The 9,697-nt window shown below is 37.2% G+C and overlaps 2 pseudogenes; both read right to left on the bottom strand.

Annotated features, from left to right (window-relative positions):
* Nucleotides 1-3,855: 3,855 nt before the first annotated feature.
* Nucleotides 3,856-4,644, bottom strand: LOC102477734 (40S ribosomal protein S4, X isoform-like; annotated as a pseudogene).
* A 1,029-nt stretch (nt 4,645-5,673) lies between these two features.
* On the bottom strand, nt 5,674-6,857 carry LOC102477298 (SWI/SNF-related matrix-associated actin-dependent regulator of chromatin subfamily E member 1 pseudogene; annotated as a pseudogene).
* Nucleotides 6,858-9,697: the final 2,840 nt, after the last annotated feature.

The following is a 9,697-nucleotide window of genomic DNA, read 5'->3' as shown; positions in this document are numbered from 1 at the left end:
TGGTTATGGGGCTAGATTTCCAAATATCAGACTGCAGTTTAAGTCCCATACCTGGTGGTTTGTTTTCTCACTTTCCCTCCCCCACCTCTCTCTCTGAGTTTATGTGTTCTATAGCAAATTAAAAATATAAAAAATAAAGTGAAATAGTTAAAAAAAACAATTGGAGTCTTCTATGTTCCTTTAATCTGAACTGTGTTTATAATTTGCTTTAGGAATAGAATATAGCAGAAAAGGATCTTATGTCAATTCTGGGCTTAGTTTTAGACTTTTTAGACTTTTCTCTAGTGGAAGTCCATCACTATATAAAGACTTGACTAACATGGGACAACATATTGTGATGAAGTCCAAGATATTCCCATAAAGTGGCTACATGTAAGATGACTGAAGAGACAATAGACAGCAAGACCACATCCTCACACATGAAACTGCTGTCAACACTTTCCTGTGACCTCGTAAAGAACAGCTAAGTCATTTCATTAAAATCAACAGATACTCAGCAAGATTGACATAGGAACATTTCTCAACACAAGAAAAGCCATATATAAAAAATTCATACCTAGCACCATATCGAATGGGGAAAAGCTCAAACTTTTCAACTAACAACTGGAAGAAGACAAGGTCGTCCACTTTCTCCACTCTTATGCAATGTAGCACTGGAAGACTTAGCCAGAGCAATCAGAAAAGAGAATAACATAGAAGATATTCAAACAGGGAAAGAAGAAGTGAAATCATTTCTATTTGCAGATGACATGATTATATACATAGAAAACACAAAAGATTCCTGGAAGTAATAAATTAATAGAACAAAGTGGCAGGATACAAAATGAGCATATAAAAACCTATAGCATTTCTATACATTAACAATGAGCAGACTGAGGTAGAATTGAAGAAAGCAATTCCATTTACGATAATCAGAAAAAATATAAGATACCTAGGAATTAACTTAACCAGAGAAGTAAAATAAAAACTATATATATTTTTTAAAAATTGAAAATAACACAAAAAAGTGGAAAGACATTTCATATTCCTGGATCGTGACAATTAATACAATCAAAATGTCAATTCTACTCAAGTTAATCCACATATTTAATGCAATCCCAATCAAATTACCAGATACATTCTTCAGATTTAGAAAAAAAAATCATAGAATTTGTCTGAAATCAAAAAAGACCCTGTATTGTCAACAGAAATTCAGCACAGGAAGTGTGGAGTAAAAGGCATCTTACTTCATGACCTCAAAATATATTACAAGATTGTGATAATCAAGAGAGCATGGTATTGGGACAAAAACAGGCGTGTGAACTAATGGAACAGAATACAAACCCAAGAAATAAAACATATAGCCAATTGATTTTTGAAAATAGCACCAGTCAATCCAGTGGGGGAAAAAGAACTTTTTAGCAAATAGTGCTGGAAAAACTGGGTTTCCACCTGCAGAAAGATGAAACTGGACTCCTACCTTTCACCATTAACAGAAATAAACTCAAAATGGATCAAAGATCTAAACATAAGACCTCCAACTATAAAACTACTGGTAGAAAACTCTTGGAGACATCAGAGTAGGCAAAGATTTTTTTAAGAGATATTTTTGCTATAGGACATGTATACTCACCAGAGAGAGAGAGCTAGAGATACAGAAAGTGAGAAATCAACCGTCCCCAGGGTGGATGGCCAAACTACAATTCCTTCTCCATTATCTTCTGAGATTTTGGGCACACACACACACACACACACACACACACACACACAGTGTGTGTGTGTTTTGGGCCGCACACATTTGGTGTGAGTTTTAAGCTGCTGGCTCTGGGACTCAAACTGTGGTCAACTACATTGCAGTCTAGTGCTGTAAGCATTATGCCAATTGCTTGTCCTGGCAAAGACTTTTAAAATAAGATTCCCAAAGCATAGGCAATAAGCCCACAAGTAGTGAAGTGGGATTACATCACCTTAAAAAGCTTCTTCACAGCAAAAGAAGCAATAAGTAGAGTGAATCAACAACCCTTGAAATGGGAGAATATATCTACAAACTATGCCTCAGATAAGGGACTGCTAACCAGAATATACAGAAAACTCAAACAGCTTACTCCCTTCCCCCCCAAATAAATTAACCCAATTCAAATATGAGCAGATGAGTTGAACAAACTCTCTATGAAGCTTATAAGCATCCAAAAAGCATATGAAAATATGCTCAACATCCCTTATTATATGGGAGATGCAAATCAAAACCACAATGAAATACCACCTAACCCTAGTTAGAATGGCTAAAATGAAAAAAAAAAAAAAGAAAGAAAGAATGATAAGTGCTGGCAAGGCTGTGGATGTGGATAAAAGGGAATTCTCCTACACTGTTGCTGGGAATGTAAGTTAGTACAGCCATTGTGGAGAACAATATGGAGGTTCCTCAAAGAATTAGAAATAGAACTATCATATGACCCATCAATTCCACTCCTGGGTATATTCCCAAAAGATAAGAATGCATTCAGTTGGCAAAATACTTTAACATCCATGTTTATTGTGACATTATTTACAATTGCTAAGGCATACAACGAACTCAAATGTTTATGAACAGATGAATGGATTGAAAAAGTGTGGCACATATACGCTATGGAATACTACTCAGTCATAAAAAACAATAAGACCCTGGTATTTGACAGAAAGTGGACAAATATGGATGATTTACTGCTAAGTGAAGCAAGCTAGACTATGAAAGATAGACCTTGTATGTCCCCACTCAACATATACTGAATGTTGGAACTCTATGGCAGAAACTGAAAGATTAGAAGATATAAAAGCATGGAGAGCAATGGTGATAATAGAGACAGTGTGGGAGGAGAGTGGAAAATGGGGGAGAATGACAAGAATGGAATCAAGGAGGGAAAAAAGAAGTAAAACATTTAAGAAACACAAGAATGAAAAAATTATCTGTTGATGATATGTATGGTAAGATTTTTGACTGAACCAATACACAATGTATTTAGAATGGGAAAATTCATGTGGTATGCTATAATGATACACAGTGATTGAATGTAAAAAAAGGAAAAAAAGTAGATAAAGAGCCAAATGCCTGAACTCCAAAATTTATTTTCAGTGTTGATTATCTTTCTTACTGGTTTCTCTGTATCAAATTATAACTAAACTCCTGCTATCCTCATTCCCAGTAACTTTGCAACTATAAATGTTCATGTTGTTCTAACTCTTTTGAACACATGAGCTCTGTTTTCCCCTTTCATTAGGCTAAGTGGAATAAGCCAGATACATAATACAAGTGCTGTATGTACTTACTCATAGGTGGAATCTAAAGAATTAAGCTTACAGAGACAGAAAAACTGGAAATCAGGGTTTGGATTTTGGGGGAAATGGGGTAGTACTGCTTAAAGTGTGCAAAACTTTAAATTGTAGCATGAACATGTTCTGGAAATCTAATGTAATGCATGAGTGGTGACAGAGGTGTTAATTGATTTCATTGTGGCAATCACTACTTATTTTATATGTATATCACACTGTACATCTTGAATATATGCAATCTTTATCAGTTAGAGATTTAAATTTTTAAGCTTATTTATTCTTTCATAAATGAGAGAGACAGAGACAGAGAGAACACTTAACAGGATATTGATGTTGTGATCTACTCCCAGCTTTCATCCAGCCCTGAATCATGAGCACAAGTATGCCTTGTGTATTTAGAAAAAAGAAAGAAATCAATGGATATTGTGGAACAATTGTAAATCAACCACATCAGAATAACTTGTACCATGCCCAAGTTGCTGATCCACAGAATTCAGCCACTAACTCTTTTTAATCATGCTTTATCATCTTTAAGTATAAAGACCTTTCCAAAATAACATACAGACCCATTCACTCACTGCTCTGTTTAAGTGCCAGTCTCCTGTCTCTCTCATCATCAGTGGTGAGGTTGACACCTTTTCCTCAGGGAAGAAAAATCCATGGCTTGTTGCCTTTGCGAATAACAAAACTGTTGGAGAACCTAATGGCAAAGCTGTTGCCATTGGTATGTTTCACATGAACCCCATCAAAAGAGCCAGAATGTCTCTCTCTGTTGGTGATCACACCAATTCTTCCTAAATTAGCACCCCCAGTCACCATACACAGGTTACTAGTGTCAAATGTGATGAAATCAGCAATCTTCCCAGTATCCAAATCAATCTGAATGGTTTTGTTCACCATGATGAGTGGATCTAGGTAGTGGATGGAGTGAGCATCATAGGTCACCAGATGAAGGATTCCTTTTGTGCCTTCACATTCCTTTTGTGCTTAATTGTTCTCATTTTGCACCACTTGTACTTGGCCTCCTCAGGTGTAATATGATGGTCAGTAAAGCGATCCTTGGTGTCATAGATCAGATGGAAATTCTCTCTCCTCTTGTCAATGGTGATGACATTCATAAAACCAGCAGTGCAGGTTACGTCAGTATGGACTTTGCCATTAATCTTAATGAATCATTGCATACCAGATCTCTTTAAGATGAAATAAATATACTAAGGCATATTTAAATCTGTTCCTTAGGAAAATGATGAGAGGAAGACATTCTCTCAGTTTATAGGAAACAATGGATGGATGAGTAGCAAACACACTAGTCAATTTATCCAGCATCCAATGCTTTGGATCTACTACCTGCTCCAAATGCTTCTTATGCCATGAACCATGGCTGCACTAGAAACAGAAAGAAAAGCAGAATTTTCTTCATTATCATCATCATCATCATTATAATTATTTTAAATTTATTTACTTTTCCCTTTGACCACCTTCCCCCTCCCCCCTTTTCTGCCCTGGTTCCAAACTGTCCCTTGTATCAATTGTTGCTGTTCATGCTTTTATACTTTCCAATCTTTTATTATATATCAATAGATAACTGAAACACAGTTTTTATTTATGTTTAGTATTACTGTGCATTATTGACTTATTGGCTAATTTCTTTTGGAGGTTTCTGCCTTAGGGCATGTGCTCTTGCTGGAGAGAGAGACAGAAATGGAGACAGTGAGAAGGAAAGTGAGAAATCCCCCCCCCCCCTCCCCAAGAGGGATGGGCATGCTGCAAACCCTTCTCCTCCATTCTCCTCCTAAGATCTTGGACATGCATGCACACATGTCTGACATGAGTTTCAAGCTGCCAGGACCAGGACTCAAACCATTGTCGTCCATGTGTGAATCCAATGACACATAACTACTATGCCATCTGCTGGCCCCCTTATTGGCTAATTTTAATTTGTATTTTCTCCACTTCTCAGATAATGCAAGGGCCTTAGAACATTTTAACCTCATTTTCACCTTTCAATTTCTTAATGCTATTGGGTCTGTTATAACAATGAACCAAAGATGTTCCCTAAATGTTGACTTTTATGTTGTTTACTTCTTTAGAGCAAGTTGGTATTCATTTACTTAAGAGCACACTGGTGATAAGATGAAATGTTTGACTTACAACTAGTTAGTTCGAATATTGCCAAAACAAACAGATTTTTAGCCATTTAGATTTTTAGCTAGCTGAAGTCATTCTAAAAAGTGTAAAGTAATATCTCTGTGATTTTTAACCAGAACTTCTCTGATAATCGGTAATGTTGAGCTTTTTTTCATGAGCCTGTTGGCCATTTTTTAACACTTTTTTTAAAGCACTTTTTCATTTAAAAAAGTATTTAGAATACATAAAACAAGGCAACATTTATTCTTTTTTCTCATCCTCCAGTATGATATCTGTTGGTGGCTCCTCCACTGTTGCTCTGTTGCTCTCTGATCCAGTGTTACTATCACTGCTTTTCTTTTCTACCAGGCTGCTGACCTCCTTTTGCCCACTCTTCTTGTTCTCAAGAGTAGATGTGCCTTCTTCTCCATTCTGTTGGCTCTCTGCTGTCTCTTTAAGGTGTTCCGAGGAAACACACTTGGCATACTCTCATAGTCCTTCTTTTCTCAGACTTTGTTTGCTGATTGCTCCTCTTCAGCACTGATGCTGCTCTGACTATGGTCAGCTTTCTCTGTCACCTCCTGGCCTCTTTCCTCCTGACATTTGCGAATCTGTTCCTCTGCCTGAGCAATCTCAGTTGCAATATTCTCCATATCCACTTCTACCTCCAGAATGCACAACCTCTTAAGTTCATTGTTAAATGAATCTGTGCTTTCCAGCAATTTCAGTTCTAATCTTTGCTGATGAACCATTAAGGACTGGACCTGCTATTTAAGGACTTGCATTCTAGCTATTGTGACAACTGACTAAATATGTGGCTCCATGTTCTCACTAAGAATCTGTCTGATGAAGCAGTAGTTCCTCTGAAAGCAGGTGCTTCATGGAAAAACCATCATTATAATCACCTGAATCTTCAGCAGGCTGAAGTAAAGCTCATGTAAAGTTCTCCTTTCTCCATGCAAAACTATCTCTGTCAACTTTCTTCCTCTAAAGCAGGTTCTGCACAACTTTTTGCATTTATGTAAGCAAGATAGGTGCAGAAGTTGTGATAAGTATTCACAGATTAATTGTACTCTATCTTTTCTGCTTCTTATTTATTTAAATATTCTTGTTTCTCTTCATCAATGAGATCTCACCACATGCCACCAATTATCTGGCCAATCTCTCACAATTTCAGGTCAGGAATAGGAGTATTTACTTGACCATGGACTTTTCTGATGTACCTCCTGTAGGGCATCAGTGGCTTATCTGGTGACTTTGGGTGTTTTGGAGTCAATATCAGAGGAGGCCATGACCTGGCTGTTGGTGCCCAGGTTCTCTCTTAGGCTATAGTTGTTGTAGGTGAGATGGCTGTACAGATTGTATCCTACAAACCCTGGTTTACTGGGTATTTGTGTTGCAGGAGCAGAGGTAGAAGGTGGGGCATAAAATGGTCGATTTGACATTTGGAAGACTAAGTTCTCTTTCTTTTTTTCTTTCCTTTTTTTGAGAGATTTTTGCTACAGGGTGTGTGTGGTGTGCAACTTTTTCTTTAAACGCCTGTATACTCTTTTTTTTTCTTCTGACATTATTCTCTCTTTCTCATTCTCCACCCTGTCAGAGGCATTAGACAGATCTAGAATCACAGTTCTGAAATTCCCTAGTTTTATAAGGCCCCCTGGGATCCCCCCTGTACTGAACCACCTATGAATACGAGGATATTACTCTTCAGACACCTGAATAGAGTACACCTCTTGAGACCACATTGCTAAACACAACAGATGAGAGACTTCCACATACATTAATTCACAGATAAAGGGAAGCACTCTTGCTCCTAAGATGTATTCAAAATTGAAAATATCAGTGTATTGCAGTCTATCTCCCCTTTTAGATATAACAGTATTTCCTTCACATATTTGGGTGCTCCTGGGTTAGGCACATAGATATTTATAAGCATTATATCTTCTTGATCTATTGATCCTTTTACTACAATGTAGTGGCCTTCTTTGTCTCTTTGAACAGTTTTTGCTTTAAAGCCTATTTTGTCAGAAATTAATATCACAGCTCCAACTCTTTTTTGATCTCTATTTGCATGGAGAACCTTTTTCCACCCCTTCACTTTCAGTCTATGTAAAAAAAATTGAATACATCTTCCAATGACTAGAAGTAGAAGAGCCTCAGGTCTGAATAAACCAGGAAATATGTCTCCATCAAAGGAACAGAGTAACTCCCCTCCATCTCTCCTAAAATCTGAGGACGTTACCAAAATGTCAGATAAAGAGTTTAGAACGTTTATGGTGAACAAATTCTATGAGTTGGAACAGAAAAAGACAATGAACTTCAGGAGATTAGGAAGTATTTCCACGATATGAAAGAAGAAATGGACACCCTGACAAAGAATCAGATGGAGCTATTGGGGTCAAGTTTGTAAAAGAGGAAATAAAAAACTCCCTTGAAAGTATTAAAAGTCAGTTAGACCATGCTGAAGATAGAATCACTGATGTTGAAAATAAAACATCTGACCTAGAAAAAAACACCAAGGAGATAGAGAAAATAACAAAAAACATGAGGATAATAAATGAGAAATACTAGACTCCATTAGACGCACAAACATCAGAATAATTGGTATCCCAGAAGGTGAAGAAACTAACAGCATGGAAAATCTATTCTGTGAAATCTTGGAAGAAAATTTTCCAAGTCTAGAGAGGTGCTCAAGCATCCAGACCCAAGAAATACAAAGGACCCCAAATAGACTCAACCCCAGAAGATCTTCCTCAAGGCACATCTTAGCCAGACCGTCCAAGACCACAGATAAAGACATGATACTAAAACTGGCAAGAGAGAAATGAGAAGTGACTTACAAAGGTGATCCCATCAGACTAACATCAGACTTTTCAATGGAAAAAATGCAAGCAAGGAAATAATGGGAAGATGTATTGAAAGTGTTAAGAGAGAAACAATTTTAACCAAGACTATTATATCCTGCACGACTATCCTTTATATGGGAAAAAATGATTACAATCTTCTCAGACAAACAAAACCTAAAAGAATTCACCAGCACCAGACCAGCTCCTCAAAACACCCTGAAGAAAGTACTGTTCCAGGAAAACTAACGAATTAACAAACAGAAACAAAGGAATAAAGGCAGCTAAGACAATGGCCAACTTAAAGGTTGGGACAGATCCAGTAACATTGATAATAACATTGAATGTGAATGGATTAAATTGTCCAATCAAGAGACACAGACTTGCTGAATGGATTAAAAAACAAAAACCCTCTATCTGCTGCCTACAGGAAACCCACTTCATGGATAAAGATATACATAGACTGAAAGTGAAGGGTGGGGTTGAAAAAGATTCTCCATGCAAATAGAAATCAAAAAAGAGTTGGAGCTGTGATATTAATTTCTGACAAAATAGGCTTTAAAGCAAAAACTGTTCGAATAGACAAAGAAGGGCATTACATAGCGTAGCAAAAGGATCAATAGATCAAGAAGATATAACTCATAAATATCTATGCACCTAACACAGGAGCACCAAAATGTGTGAAGGAAAGACTGTTAGATCTAAAAGGGGAGATAGACTGCAATACACTAATTGTTGGAGACCTCAACACTGCACTTGCTCCAAACAGATCATCTAGACAAAAAATAAAGAGATAAAGGACCTAAAGGATACTATCAATCAAATGGATTTAACAGACATCTATAGAACTTTCTATCCAAAAACCAGGAAGTACACTTTTTTCTCACCCCCACATGGAACCTTTTCAAAGATTTACCACATCATAAGGTACAAAGCAAGCCTCTACAGAGTCAAAGGCATAGAAACTATACCCAGCATCTTCTCCAAACATGTGGAATTAAACTTGATATTAATCCCATAAAAAATCCTCAGGTATACACAAGTACAGAAAAACTAAGCAATCTGCTCCTGAATGACTTCACAACTACTGAAGAAATAAAGACTGAAATAAAAGGATTCATGGAAGCCAAGGACAATGATGAGTTTCCATAGATCATGGGCACGCACGCACACAGGCCTGCTGTGAGTTTTAAGCCACCAGGCCCGGGATGTGAACGATGGTCGACTACAAGGGAGTCCAGCGATATAGCCATTACACTAACTGCTGGTCCCTACATGTAAATTAAATAACCTACTCCTGATTGACTTCACAACTACCAATGAAATAAAGACTGAAATCAAAAGGTTCATGGAAGCCAGTGACAATGAGGACATGAGTTTCCATAATCTTTGGGACACTGCTAAAGCAGTCATAAGAGGGAAGTTCATAGCAATTAGTGCAC

This window comes from Tupaia chinensis, unplaced genomic scaffold, assembly GCF_000334495.1.
Source record: "Tupaia chinensis unplaced genomic scaffold, TupChi_1.0 Scaffold000357_1, whole genome shotgun sequence".
Classification (NCBI taxonomy): domain Eukaryota; kingdom Metazoa; phylum Chordata; class Mammalia; order Scandentia; family Tupaiidae; genus Tupaia; species Tupaia belangeri.
The sequence above is the reverse complement of the archived record's forward strand: the minus strand, read 5'-3'. Positions and strand labels throughout refer to the sequence as shown.